Source organism: Schistocerca nitens, chromosome 10 (assembly GCF_023898315.1).
Source record: "Schistocerca nitens isolate TAMUIC-IGC-003100 chromosome 10, iqSchNite1.1, whole genome shotgun sequence".
Taxonomy (NCBI): Eukaryota; Metazoa; Arthropoda; class Insecta; order Orthoptera; family Acrididae; genus Schistocerca; species Schistocerca nitens.
The window spans coordinates 233,544,807-233,557,761 of record NC_064623.1 but is presented as its reverse complement, the minus strand read 5'-3'; the positions used below and the strand labels follow the sequence as shown (position 1 = coordinate 233,557,761).

Sequence of the window (12,955 nt, the reverse complement as noted above, 5' to 3'; positions counted from 1 at the left end):
CAAAAAAAAATAAAATAAAATAAAAATGAACCAATAAAAATGGTACTTTTGGCTCCCCTGCATTTTTTCCTTTTTAAGCCGCCATCCTGCCAGCAGTCGTTTCATACTACCTTTCTGTTATGACAAAGATGCTTTCTTAAGCATTTTAAAGTAATGCAACGGTACGATAATGCGGTAATTAACTCAGTTTGAGGGAGAATGTGCTAACGAAGTTTGCCGGGAAGTCTTTGAAAACGATAAAACAGTACGAATCTGCCCTGAAATGCGTCAGCGCCTATTGTTGTGCTGCACTGTACAGTTCCAAATTTGATTTGTAATCATAAATTTATTCCTTAGTCGCGTCGTCTAGTCCCGCAGACGTTTGTCGTGCTTGCGCCGTCATATGGACCACGACCCGAGCGGCAGCGAGCGGCAGTCGAGCAAAGTCGGGCCAAGTCGGTACGGGGACAGGGATAGGAAAGGTGCGAATGCACTGCCAACTATGCAAACACCCGGTGTGAGGCGAAGCGAGGCGAGGAAGCTCACATCGCTACCAGTGGCGCCCTCCAGCACGACACTGCCACACCCCGCACAGAGCATACGCCTGGACACCAGGGACGAGATACGCCTTCCGCGAGTGTCGAAGGTTGCACGCGACAAGCGAATGACAGGAGGTGCTACGAGCAGCTGTGCGTCTCACACACGCGACGGCGCGCTCGCCAATTCGGCAATCGTTCTGCTGGGACGTCGGGCGCGCACTCCGCGCCGTCCTCGAGGAACTCGCTGTTGCGGAAGGAGGTGCTTTCGTCAAATGCGGCCGAAAACTAACATTTTGTGTGTTGGGAGAAGAGCCGAATGCGAATTCTGCCGTGCGCCTACAGTATATGTACGCCAACGGCCATACCATGTTAAATACACCGGTTCTCGTCCGATCACCGAAGTTAAGCAACATCGGGCCCGGTTAGTACTTGGATGGGTGACCGCCTGGGACCACCGGGTGCTGTTGGCTCCCCTTCTTTTTTTCTTCCTTTTTATATCGCTACTCCTGCCAGCCCTCTTTCGATACTACCCTTCTGTTGTGACAAAGACGTTTCCTTAAGCATTTTAAACTACTGTAATGGTGCGAAAACAAAAAAAAATAAAATAAAATAAAAATGAACCAATAAAAATGGTACTTTTGGCTCCCCTGCATTTTTTCCTTTTTAAGCCGCCATCCTGCCAGCAGTCGTTTCATACTACCTTTCTGTTATGACAAAGATGCTTTCTTAAGCATTTTAAAGTAATGCAACGGTACGATAATGCGGTAATTAACTCAGTTTGAGGGAGAATGTGCTAACGAAGTTTGCCGGGAAGTCTTTGAAAACGATAAAACAGTACGAATCTGCCCTGAAATGCGTCAGCGCCTATTGTTGTGCTGCACTGTACAGTTCCAAATTTGATTTGTAATCATAAATTTATTCCTTAGTCGCGTCGTCTAGTCCCGCAGACGTTTGTCGTGCTTGCGCCGTCATATGGACCACGACCCGAGCGGCAGCGAGCGGCAGTCGAGCAAAGTCGGGCCAAGTCGGTACGGGGACAGGGATAGGAAAGGTGCGAATGCACTGCCAACTATGCAAACACCCGGTGTGAGGCGAAGCGAGGCGAGGAAGCTCACATCGCTACCAGTGGCGCCCTCCAGCACGACACTGCCACACCCCGCACAGAGCATACGCCTGGACACCAGGGACGAGATACGCCTTCCGCGAGTGTCGAAGGTTGCACGCGACAAGCGAATGACAGGAGGTGCTACGAGCAGCTGTGCGTCTCACACACGCGACGGCGCGCTCGCCAATTCGGCAATCGTTCTGCTGGGACGTCGGGCGCGCACTCCGCGCCGTCCTCGAGGAACTCGCTGTTGCGGAAGGAGGTGCTTTCGTCAAATGCGGCCGAAAACTAACATTTTGTGTGTTGGGAGAAGAGCCGAATGCGAATTCTGCCGTGCGCCTACAGTATATGTACGCCAACGGCCATACCATGTTAAATACACCGGTTCTCGTCCGATCACCGAAGTTAAGCCACATCGGGCCCGGTTAGTACTTGGATGGGTGACCGCCTGGGACCACCGGGTGCTGTTGGCTCCCCTTCTTTTTTTCTTCCTTTTTATATCGCTACTCCTGCCAGCCCTCTTTCGATACTACCCTTCTGTTGTGACAAAGACGTTTCCTTAAGCATTTTAAACTACTGTAATGGTGCGAAAACAAAAAAAAATAAAATAAAATAAAAATGAACCAATAAAAATGGTACTTTTGGCTCCCCTGCATTTTTTCCTTTTTAAGCCGCCATCCTGCCAGCAGTCGTTTCATACTACCTTTCTGTTATGACAAAGATGCTTTCTTAAGCATTTTAAAGTAATGCAACGGTACGATAATGCGGTAATTAACTCAGTTTGAGGGAGAATGTGCTAACGAAGTTTGCCGGGAAGTCTTTGAAAACGATAAAACAGTACGAATCTGCCCTGAAATGCGTCAGCGCCTATTGTTGTGCTGCACTGTACAGTTCCAAATTTGATTTGTAATCATAAATTTATTCCTTAGTCGCGTCGTCTAGTCCCGCAGACGTTTGTCGTGCTTGCGCCGTCATATGGACCACGACCCGAGCGGCAGCGAGCGGCAGTCGAGCAAAGTCGGGCCAAGTCGGTACGGGGACAGGGATAGGAAAGGTGCGAATGCACTGCCAACTATGCAAACACCCGGTGTGAGGCGAAGCGAGGCGAGGAAGCTCACATCGCTACCAGTGGCGCCCTCCAGCACGACACTGCCACACCCCGCACAGAGCATACGCCTGGACACCAGGGACGAGATACGCCTTCCGCGAGTGTCGAAGGTTGCACGCGACAAGCGAATGACAGGAGGTGCTACGAGCAGCTGTGCGTCTCACACACGCGACGGCGCGCTCGCCAATTCGGCAATCGTTCTGCTGGGACGTCGGGCGCGCACTCCGCGCCGTCCTCGAGGAACTCGCTGTTGCGGAAGGAGGTGCTTTCGTCAAATGCGGCCGAAAACTAACATTTTGTGTGTTGGGAGAAGAGCCGAATGCGAATTCTGCCGTGCGCCTACAGTATATGTACGCCAACGGCCATACCATGTTAAATACACCGGTTCTCGTCCGATCACCGAAGTTAAGCAACATCGGGCCCGGTTAGTACTTGGATGGGTGACCGCCTGGGACCACCGGGTGCTGTTGGCTCCCCTTCTTTTTTTCTTCCTTTTTATATCGCTACTCCTGCCAGCCCTCTTTCGATACTACCCTTCTGTTGTGACAAAGACGTTTCCTTAAGCATTTTAAACTACTGTAATGGTGCGAAAACAAAAAAAAATAAAATAAAATAAAAATGAACCAATAAAAATGGTACTTTTGGCTCCCCTGCATTTTTTCCTTTTTAAGCCGCCATCCTGCCAGCAGTCGTTTCATACTACCTTTCTGTTATGACAAAGATGCTTTCTTAAGCATTTTAAAGTAATGCAACGGTACGATAATGCGGTAATTAACTCAGTTTGAGGGAGAATGTGCTAACGAAGTTTGCCGGGAAGTCTTTGAAAACGATAAAACAGTACGAATCTGCCCTGAAATGCGTCAGCGCCTATTGTTGTGCTGCACTGTACAGTTCCAAATTTGATTTGTAATCATAAATTTATTCCTTAGTCGCGTCGTCTAGTCCCGCAGACGTTTGTCGTGCTTGCGCCGTCATATGGACCACGACCCGAGCGGCAGCGAGCGGCAGTCGAGCAAAGTCGGGCCAAGTCGGTACGGGGACAGGGATAGGAAAGGTGCGAATGCACTGCCAACTATGCAAACACCCGGTGTGAGGCGAAGCGAGGCGAGGAAGCTCACATCGCTACCAGTGGCGCCCTCCAGCACGACACTGCCACACCCCGCACAGAGCATACGCCTGGACACCAGGGACGAGATACGCCTTCCGCGAGTGTCGAAGGTTGCACGCGACAAGCGAATGACAGGAGGTGCTACGAGCAGCTGTGCGTCTCACACACGCGACGGCGCGCTCGCCAATTCGGCAATCGTTCTGCTGGGACGTCGGGCGCGCACTCCGCGCCGTCCTCGAGGAACTCGCTGTTGCGGAAGGAGGTGCTTTCGTCAAATGCGGCCGAAAACTAACATTTTGTGTGTTGGGAGAAGAGCCGAATGCGAATTCTGCCGTGCGCCTACAGTATATGTACGCCAACGGCCATACCATGTTAAATACACCGGTTCTCGTCCGATCACCGAAGTTAAGCCACATCGGGCCCGGTTAGTACTTGGATGGGTGACCGCCTGGGACCACCGGGTGCTGTTGGCTCCCCTTCTTTTTTTCTTCCTTTTTATATCGCTACTCCTGCCAGCCCTCTTTCGATACTACCCTTCTGTTGTGACAAAGACGTTTCCTTAAGCATTTTAAACTACTGTAATGGTGCGAAAACAAAAAAAAATAAAATAAAATAAAAATGAACCAATAAAAATGGTACTTTTGGCTCCCCTGCATTTTTTCCTTTTTAAGCCGCCATCCTGCCAGCAGTCGTTTCATACTACCTTTCTGTTATGACAAAGATGCTTTCTTAAGCATTTTAAAGTAATGCAACGGTACGATAATGCGGTAATTAACTCAGTTTGAGGGAGAATGTGCTAACGAAGTTTGCCGGGAAGTCTTTGAAAACGATAAAACAGTACGAATCTGCCCTGAAATGCGTCAGCGCCTATTGTTGTGCTGCACTGTACAGTTCCAAATTTGATTTGTAATCATAAATTTATTCCTTAGTCGCGTCGTCTAGTCCCGCAGACGTTTGTCGTGCTTGCGCCGTCATATGGACCACGACCCGAGCGGCAGCGAGCGGCAGTCGAGCAAAGTCGGGCCAAGTCGGTACGGGGACAGGGATAGGAAAGGTGCGAATGCACTGCCAACTATGCAAACACCCGGTGTGAGGCGAAGCGAGGCGAGGAAGCTCACATCGCTACCAGTGGCGCCCTCCAGCACGACACTGCCACACCCCGCACAGAGCATACGCCTGGACACCAGGGACGAGATACGCCTTCCGCGAGTGTCGAAGGTTGCACGCGACAAGCGAATGACAGGAGGTGCTACGAGCAGCTGTGCGTCTCACACACGCGACGGCGCGCTCGCCAATTCGGCAATCGTTCTGCTGGGACGTCGGGCGCGCACTCCGCGCCGTCCTCGAGGAACTCGCTGTTGCGGAAGGAGGTGCTTTCGTCAAATGCGGCCGAAAACTAACATTTTGTGTGTTGGGAGAAGAGCCGAATGCGAATTCTGCCGTGCGCCTACAGTATATGTACGCCAACGGCCATACCATGTTAAATACACCGGTTCTCGTCCCGTCCGATCACCGAAGTTAAGCCACATCGGGCCCGGTTAGTACTTGGATGGGTGACCGCCTGGGACCACCGGGTGCTGTTGGCTCCCCTTCTTTTTTCTTCCTTTTTATATCGCTACTCCTGCCAGCCCTCTTTCGATACTACCCTTCTGTTGTGACAAAGACGTTTCCTTAAGCATTTTAAACTACTGTAATGGTGCGAAAACAAAAAAAAATAAAATAAAATAAAAATGAACCAATAAAAATGGTACTTTTGGCTCCCCTGCATTTTTTCCTTTTTAAGCCGCCATCCTGCCAGCAGTCGTTTCATACTACCTTTCTGTTATGACAAAGATGCTTTCTTAAGCATTTTAAAGTAATGCAACGGTACGATAATGCGGTAATTAACTCAGTTTGAGGGAGAATGTGCTAACGAAGTTTGCCGGGAAGTCTTTGAAAACGATAAAACAGTACGAATCTGCCCTGAAATGCGTCAGCGCCTATTGTTGTGCTGCACTGTACAGTTCCAAATTTGATTTGTAATCATAAATTTATTCCTTAGTCGCGTCGTCTAGTCCCGCAGACGTTTGTCGTGCTTGCGCCGTCATATGGACCACGACCCGAGCGGCAGCGAGCGGCAGTCGAGCAAAGTCGGGCCAAGTCGGTACGGGGACAGGGATAGGAAAGGTGCGAATGCACTGCCAACTATGCAAACACCCGGTGTGAGGCGAAGCGAGGCGAGGAGCTCACATCGCTACCAGTGGCGCCCTCCAGCACGACACTGCCACACCCCGCACAGAGCATACGCCTGGACACCAGGGACGAGATACGCCTTCCGCGAGTGTCGAAGGTTGCACGCGACAAGCGAATGACAGGAGGTGCTACGAGCAGCTGTGCGTCTCACACACGCGACGGCGCGCTCGCCAATTCGGCAATCGTTCTGCTGGGACGTCGGGCGCGCACTCCGCGCCGTCCTCGAGGAACTCGCTGTTGCGGAAGGAGGTGCTTTCGTCAAATGCGGCCGAAAACTAACATTTTGTGTGTTGGGAGAAGAGCCGAATGCGAATTCTGCCGTGCGCCTACAGTATATGTACGCCAACGGCCATACCATGTTAAATACACCGGTTCTCGTCCGATCACCGAAGTTAAGCCACATCGGGCCCGGTTAGTACTTGGATGGGTGACCGCCTGGGACCACCGGGTGCTGTTGGCTCCCCTTCTTTTTTTCTTCCTTTTTATATCGCTACTCCTGCCAGCCCTCTTTCGATACTACCCTTCTGTTGTGACAAAGACGTTTCCTTAAGCATTTTAAACTACTGTAATGGTGCGAAAACAAAAAAAAATAAAATAAAATAAAAATGAACCAATAAAAATGGTACTTTTGGCTCCCCTGCATTTTTTCCTTTTTAAGCCGCCATCCTGCCAGCAGTCGTTTCATACTACCTTTCTGTTATGACAAAGATGCTTTCTTAAGCATTTTAAAGTAATGCAACGGTACGATAATGCGGTAATTAACTCAGTTTGAGGGAGAATGTGCTAACGAAGTTTGCGGGAAGTCTTTGAAAACGATAAAACAGTACGAATCTGCCCTGAAATGCGTCAGCGCCTATTGTTGTGCTGCACTGTACAGTTCCAAATTTGATTTGTAATCATAAATTTATTCCTTAGTCGCGTCGTCTAGTCCCGCAGACGTTTGTCGTGCTTGCGCCGTCATATGGACCACGACCCGAGCGGCAGCGAGCGGCAGTCGAGCAAAGTCGGGCCAAGTCGGTACGGGGACAGGGATAGGAAAGGTGCGAATGCACTGCCAACTATGCAAACACCCGGTGTGAGGCGAAGCGAGGCGAGGAAGCTCACATCGCTACCAGTGGCGCCCTCCAGCACGACACTGCCACACCCCGCACAGAGCATACGCCTGGACACCAGGGACGAGATACGCCTTCCGCGAGTGTCGAAGGTTGCACGCGACAAGCGAATGACAGGAGGTGCTACGAGCAGCTGTGCGTCTCACACACGCGACGGCGCGCTCGCCAATTCGGCAATCGTTCTGCTGGGACGTCGGGCGCGCACTCCGCGCCGTCCTCGAGGAACTCGCTGTTGCGGAAGGAGGTGCTTTCGTCAAATGCGGCCGAAAACTAACATTTTGTGTGTTGGGAGAAGAGCCGAATGCGAATTCTGCCGTGCGCCTACAGTATATGTACGCCAACGGCCATACCATGTTAAATACACCGGTTCTCGTCGATCACCGAAGTTAAGCCACATCGGGCCCGGTTAGTACTTGGATGGGTGACCGCCTGGGACCACCGGGTGCTGTTGGCTCCCCTTCTTTTTTCTTCCTTTTTATATCGCTACTCCTGCCAGCCCTCTTTCGATACTACCCTTCTGTTGTGACAAAGACGTTTCCTTAAGCATTTTAAACTACTGTAATGGTGCGAAAACAAAAAAAAATAAAATAAAATAAAAATGAACCAATAAAAATGGTACTTTTGGCTCCCCTGCATTTTTTCCTTTTTAAGCCGCCATCCTGCCAGCAGTCGTTTCATACTACCTTTCTGTTATGACAAAGATGCTTTCTTAAGCATTTTAAAGTAATGCAACGGTACGATAATGCGGTAATTAACTCAGTTTGAGGGAGAATGTGCTAACGAAGTTTGCCGGGAAGTCTTTGAAAACGATAAAACAGTACGAATCTGCCCTGAAATGCGTCAGCGCCTATTGTTGTGCTGCACTGTACAGTTCCAAATTTGATTTGTAATCATAAATTTATTCCTTAGTCGCGTCGTCTAGTCCCGCAGACGTTTGTCGTGCTTGCGCCGTCATATGGACCACGACCCGAGCGGCAGCGAGCGGCAGTCGAGCAAAGTCGGGCCAAGTCGGTACGGGGACAGGGATAGGAAAGGTGCGAATGCACTGCCAACTATGCAAACACCCGGTGTGAGGCGAAGCGAGGCGAGGAAGCTCACATCGCTACCAGTGGCGCCCTCCAGCACGACACTGCCACACCCCGCACAGAGCATACGCCTGGACACCAGGGACGAGATACGCCTTCCGCGAGTGTCGAAGGTTGCACGCGACAAGCGAATGACAGGAGGTGCTACGAGCAGCTGTGCGTCTCACACACGCGACGGCGCGCTCGCCAATTCGGCAATCGTTCTGCTGGGACGTCGGGCGCGCACTCCGCGCCGTCCTCGAGGAACTCGCTGTTGCGGAAGGAGGTGCTTTCGTCAAATGCGGCCGAAAACTAACATTTTGTGTGTTGGGAGAAGAGCCGAATGCGAATTCTGCCGTGCGCCTACAGTATATGTACGCCAACGGCCATACCATGTTAAATACACCGGTTCTCGTCCGATCACCGAAGTTAAGCCACATCGGGCCCGGTTAGTACTTGGATGGGTGACCGCCTGGGACCACCGGGTGCTGTTGGCTCCCCTTCTTTTTTTCTTCCTTTTTATATCGCTACTCCTGCCAGCCCTCTTTCGATACTACCCTTCTGTTGTGACAAAGACGTTTCCTTAAGCATTTTAAACTACTGTAATGGTGCGAAAACAAAAAAAAAATAAAATAAAATAAAAATGAACCAATAAAAATGGTACTTTTGGCTCCCCTGCATTTTTTCCTTTTTAAGCCGCCATCCTGCCAGCAGTCGTTTCATACTACCTTTCTGTTATGACAAAGATGCTTTCTTAAGCATTTTAAAGTAATGCAACGGTACGATAATGCGGTAATTAACTCAGTTTGAGGGAGAATGTGCTAACGAAGTTTGCCGGGAAGTCTTTGAAAACGATAAAACAGTACGAATCTGCCCTGAAATGCGTCAGCGCCTATTGTTGTGCTGCACTGTACAGTTCCAAATTTGATTTGTAATCATAAATTTATTCCTTAGTCGCGTCGTCTAGTCCCGCAGACGTTTGTCGTGCTTGCGCCGTCATATGGACCACGACCCGAGCGGCAGCGAGCGGCAGTCGAGCAAAGTCGGGCCAAGTCGGTACGGGGACAGGGATAGGAAAGGTGCGAATGCACTGCCAACTATGCAAACACCCGGTGTGAGGCGAAGCGAGGCGAGGAAGCTCACATCGCTACCAGTGGCGCCCTCCAGCACGACACTGCCACACCCCGCACAGAGCATACGCCTGGACACCAGGGACGAGATACGCCTTCCGCGAGTGTCGAAGGTTGCACGCGACAAGCGAATGACAGGAGGTGCTACGAGCAGCTGTGCGTCTCACACACGCGACGGCGCGCTCGCCAATTCGGCAATCGTTCTGCTGGGACGTCGGGCGCGCACTCCGCGCCGTCCTCGAGGAACTCGCTGTTGCGGAAGGAGGTGCTTTCGTCAAATGCGGCCGAAAACTAACATTTTGTGTGTTGGGAGAAGAGCCGAATGCGAATTCTGCCGTGCGCCTACAGTATATGTACGCCAACGGCCATACCATGTTAAATACACCGGTTCTCGTCCGATCACCGAAGTTAAGCCACATCGGGCCCGGTTAGTACTTGGATGGGTGACCGCCTGGGACCACCGGGTGCTGTTGGCTCCCCTTCTTTTTTTCTTCCTTTTTATATCGCTACTCCTGCCAGCCCTCTTTCGATACTACCCTTCTGTTGTGACAAAGACGTTTCCTTAAGCATTTTAAACTACTGTAATGGTGCGAAAACAAAAAAAAAATAAAATAAAATAAAAATGAACCAATAAAAATGGTACTTTTGGCTCCCCTGCATTTTTTCCTTTTTAAGCCGCCATCCTGCCAGCAGTCGTTTCATACTACCTTTCTGTTATGACAAAGATGCTTTCTTAAGCATTTTAAAGTAATGCAACGGTACGATAATGCGGTAATTAACTCAGTTTGAGGGAGAATGTGCTAACGAAGTTTGCCGGGAAGTCTTTGAAAACGATAAAACAGTACGAATCTGCCCTGAAATGCGTCAGCGCCTATTGTTGTGCTGCACTGTACAGTTCCAAATTTGATTTGTAATCATAAATTTATTCCTTAGTCGCGTCGTCTAGTCCCGCAGACGTTTGTCGTGCTTGCGCCGTCATATGGACCACGACCCGAGCGGCAGCGAGCGGCAGTCGAGCAAAGTCGGGCCAAGTCGGTACGGGGACAGGGATAGGAAAGGTGCGAATGCACTGCCAACTATGCAAACACCCGGTGTGAGGCGAAGCGAGGCGAGGAAGCTCACATCGCTACCAGTGGCGCCCTCCAGCACGACACTGCCACACCCCGCACAGAGCATACGCCTGGACACCAGGGACGAGATACGCCTTCCGCGAGTGTCGAAGGTTGCACGCGACAAGCGAATGACAGGAGGTGCTACGAGCAGCTGTGCGTCTCACACACGCGACGGCGCGCTCGCCAATTCGGCAATCGTTCTGCTGGGACGTCGGGCGCGCACTCCGCGCCGTCCTCGAGGAACTCGCTGTTGCGGAAGGAGGTGCTTTCGTCAAATGCGGCCGAAAACTAACATTTTGTGTGTTGGGAGAAGAGCCGAATGCGAATTCTGCCGTGCGCCTACAGTATATGTACGCCAACGGCCATACCATGTTAAATACACCGGTTCTCGTCCGATCACCGAAGTTAAGCCACATCGGGCCCGGTTAGTACTTGGATGGGTGACCGCCTGGGACCACCGGGTGCTGTTGGCTCCCCTTCTTTTTTTCTTCCTTTTTATATCGCTACTCCTGCCAGCCCTCTTTCGATACTACCCTTCTGTTGTGACAAAGACGTTTCCTTAAGCATTTTAAACTACTGTAATGGTGCGAAAACAAAAAAAAATAAAATAAAATAAAAATGAACCAATAAAAATGGTACTTTTGGCTCCCCTGCATTTTTTCCTTTTTAAGCCGCCATCCTGCCAGCAGTCGTTTCATACTACCTTTCTGTTATGACAAAGATGCTTTCTTAAGCATTTTAAAGTAATGCAACGGTACGATAATGCGGTAATTAACTCAGTTTGAGGGAGAATGTGCTAACGAAGTTTGCCGGGAAGTCTTTGAAAACGATAAAACAGTACGAATCTGCCCTGAAATGCGTCAGCGCCTATTGTTGTGCTGCACTGTACAGTTCCAAATTTGATTTGTAATCATAAATTTATTCCTTAGTCGCGTCGTCTAGTCCCGCAGACGTTTGTCGTGCTTGCGCCGTCATATGGACCACGACCCGAGCGGCAGCGAGCGGCAGTCGAGCAAAGTCGGGCCAAGTCGGTACGGGGACAGGGATAGGAAAGGTGCGAATGCACTGCCAACTATGCAAACACCCGGTGTGAGGCGAAGCGAGGCGAGGAAGCTCACATCGCTACCAGTGGCGCCCTCCAGCACGACACTGCCACACCCCGCACAGAGCATACGCCTGGACACCAGGGACGAGATACGCCTTCCGCGAGTGTCGAAGGTTGCACGCGACAAGCGAATGACAGGAGGTGCTACGAGCAGCTGTGCGTCTCACACACGCGACGGCGCGCTCGCCAATTCGGCAATCGTTCTGCTGGGACGTCGGGCGCGCACTCCGCGCCGTCCTCGAGGAACTCGCTGTTGCGGAAGGAGGTGCTTTCGTCAAATGCGGCCGAAAACTAACATTTTGTGTGTTGGGAGAAGAGCCGAATGCGAATTCTGCCGTGCGCCTACAGTATATGTACGCCAACGGCCATACCATGTTAAATACACCGGTTCTCGTCCGATCACCGAAGTTAAGCAACATCGGGCCCGGTTAGTACTTGGATGGGTGACCGCCTGGGACCACCGGGTGCTGTTGGCTCCCCTTCTTTTTTTCTTCCTTTTTATATCGCTACTCCTGCCAGCCCTCTTTCGATACTACCCTTCTGTTGTGACAAAGACGTTTCCTTAAGCATTTTAAACTACTGTAATGGTGCGAAAACAAAAAAAAAATAAAATAAAATAAAAATGAACCAATAAAAATGGTACTTTTGGCTCCCCTGCATTTTTTCCTTTTTAAGCCGCCATCCTGCCAGCAGTCGTTTCATACTACCTTTCTGTTATGACAAAGATGCTTTCTTAAGCATTTTAAAGTAATGCAACGGTACGATAATGCGGTAATTAACTCAGTTTGAGGGAGAATGTGCTAACGAAGTTTGCCGGGAAGTCTTTGAAAACGATAAAACAGTACGAATCTGCCCTGAAATGCGTCAGCGCCTATTGTTGTGCTGCACTGTACAGTTCCAAATTTGATTTGTAATCATAAATTTATTCCTTAGTCGCGTCGTCTAGTCCCGCAGACGTTTGTCGTGCTTGCGCCGTCATATGGACCACGACCCGAGCGGCAGCGAGCGGCAGTCGAGCAAAGTCGGGCCAAGTCGGTACGGGGACAGGGATAGGAAAGGTGCGAATGCACTGCCAACTATGCAAACACCCGGTGTGAGGCGAAGCGAGGCGAGGAAGCTCACATCGCTACCAGTGGCGCCCTCCAGCACGACACTGCCACACCCCGCACAGAGCATACGCCTGGACACCAGGGACGAGATACGCCTTCCGCGAGTGTCGAAGGTTGCACGCGACAAGCGAATGACAGGAGGTGCTACGAGCAGCTGTGCGTCTCACACACGCGACGGCGCGCTCGCCAATTCGGCAATCGTTCTGCTGGGACGTCGGGCGCGCACTCCGCGCCGTCCTCGAGGAACTCGCT

The 12,955-nt window shown here is 50.8% G+C and overlaps 9 non-coding genes and 2 pseudogenes across 9 annotated transcripts; all 11 read left to right on the top strand.

The window, feature by feature from the left end:
- The first annotated feature begins 869 nt into the window (after positions 1 to 869).
- On the top strand, positions 870 to 988 carry LOC126211075 (5S ribosomal RNA). The gene has a single exon (XR_007540886.1). It is a non-coding gene; the product is annotated as a 5S ribosomal RNA (ribosomal RNA).
- Positions 989 to 1,977: 989 nt separating this feature from the next.
- Positions 1,978 to 2,096, top strand: LOC126210681 (5S ribosomal RNA). The gene has a single exon (XR_007540729.1). It is a non-coding gene; the product is annotated as a 5S ribosomal RNA (ribosomal RNA).
- Positions 2,097 to 3,085: 989 nt separating this feature from the next.
- LOC126211063 (5S ribosomal RNA) lies at positions 3,086 to 3,204 on the top strand. The gene has a single exon (XR_007540875.1). It is a non-coding gene; the product is annotated as a 5S ribosomal RNA (ribosomal RNA).
- A 989-nt stretch (positions 3,205 to 4,193) lies between these two features.
- On the top strand, positions 4,194 to 4,312 carry LOC126210680 (5S ribosomal RNA). Its single transcript, XR_007540728.1, has one exon. It is a non-coding gene; the product is annotated as a 5S ribosomal RNA (ribosomal RNA).
- A 989-nt stretch (positions 4,313 to 5,301) lies between these two features.
- On the top strand, positions 5,302 to 5,425 carry LOC126210683 (5S ribosomal RNA; annotated as a pseudogene).
- Positions 5,426 to 6,412: 987 nt separating this feature from the next.
- Positions 6,413 to 6,531, top strand: LOC126210678 (5S ribosomal RNA). Its single transcript, XR_007540727.1, has one exon. It is a non-coding gene; the product is annotated as a 5S ribosomal RNA (ribosomal RNA).
- A 988-nt stretch (positions 6,532 to 7,519) lies between these two features.
- LOC126210684 (5S ribosomal RNA) lies at positions 7,520 to 7,637 on the top strand (annotated as a pseudogene).
- A 988-nt stretch (positions 7,638 to 8,625) lies between these two features.
- Positions 8,626 to 8,744, top strand: LOC126210677 (5S ribosomal RNA). The gene has a single exon (XR_007540726.1). It is a non-coding gene; the product is annotated as a 5S ribosomal RNA (ribosomal RNA).
- A 990-nt stretch (positions 8,745 to 9,734) lies between these two features.
- On the top strand, positions 9,735 to 9,853 carry LOC126210676 (5S ribosomal RNA). The gene has a single exon (XR_007540725.1). It is a non-coding gene; the product is annotated as a 5S ribosomal RNA (ribosomal RNA).
- Positions 9,854 to 10,843: 990 nt separating this feature from the next.
- Positions 10,844 to 10,962, top strand: LOC126210674 (5S ribosomal RNA). Its single transcript, XR_007540723.1, has one exon. It is a non-coding gene; the product is annotated as a 5S ribosomal RNA (ribosomal RNA).
- Positions 10,963 to 11,951: 989 nt separating this feature from the next.
- On the top strand, positions 11,952 to 12,070 carry LOC126211043 (5S ribosomal RNA). Its single transcript, XR_007540864.1, has one exon. It is a non-coding gene; the product is annotated as a 5S ribosomal RNA (ribosomal RNA).
- Positions 12,071 to 12,955: the final 885 nt, after the last annotated feature.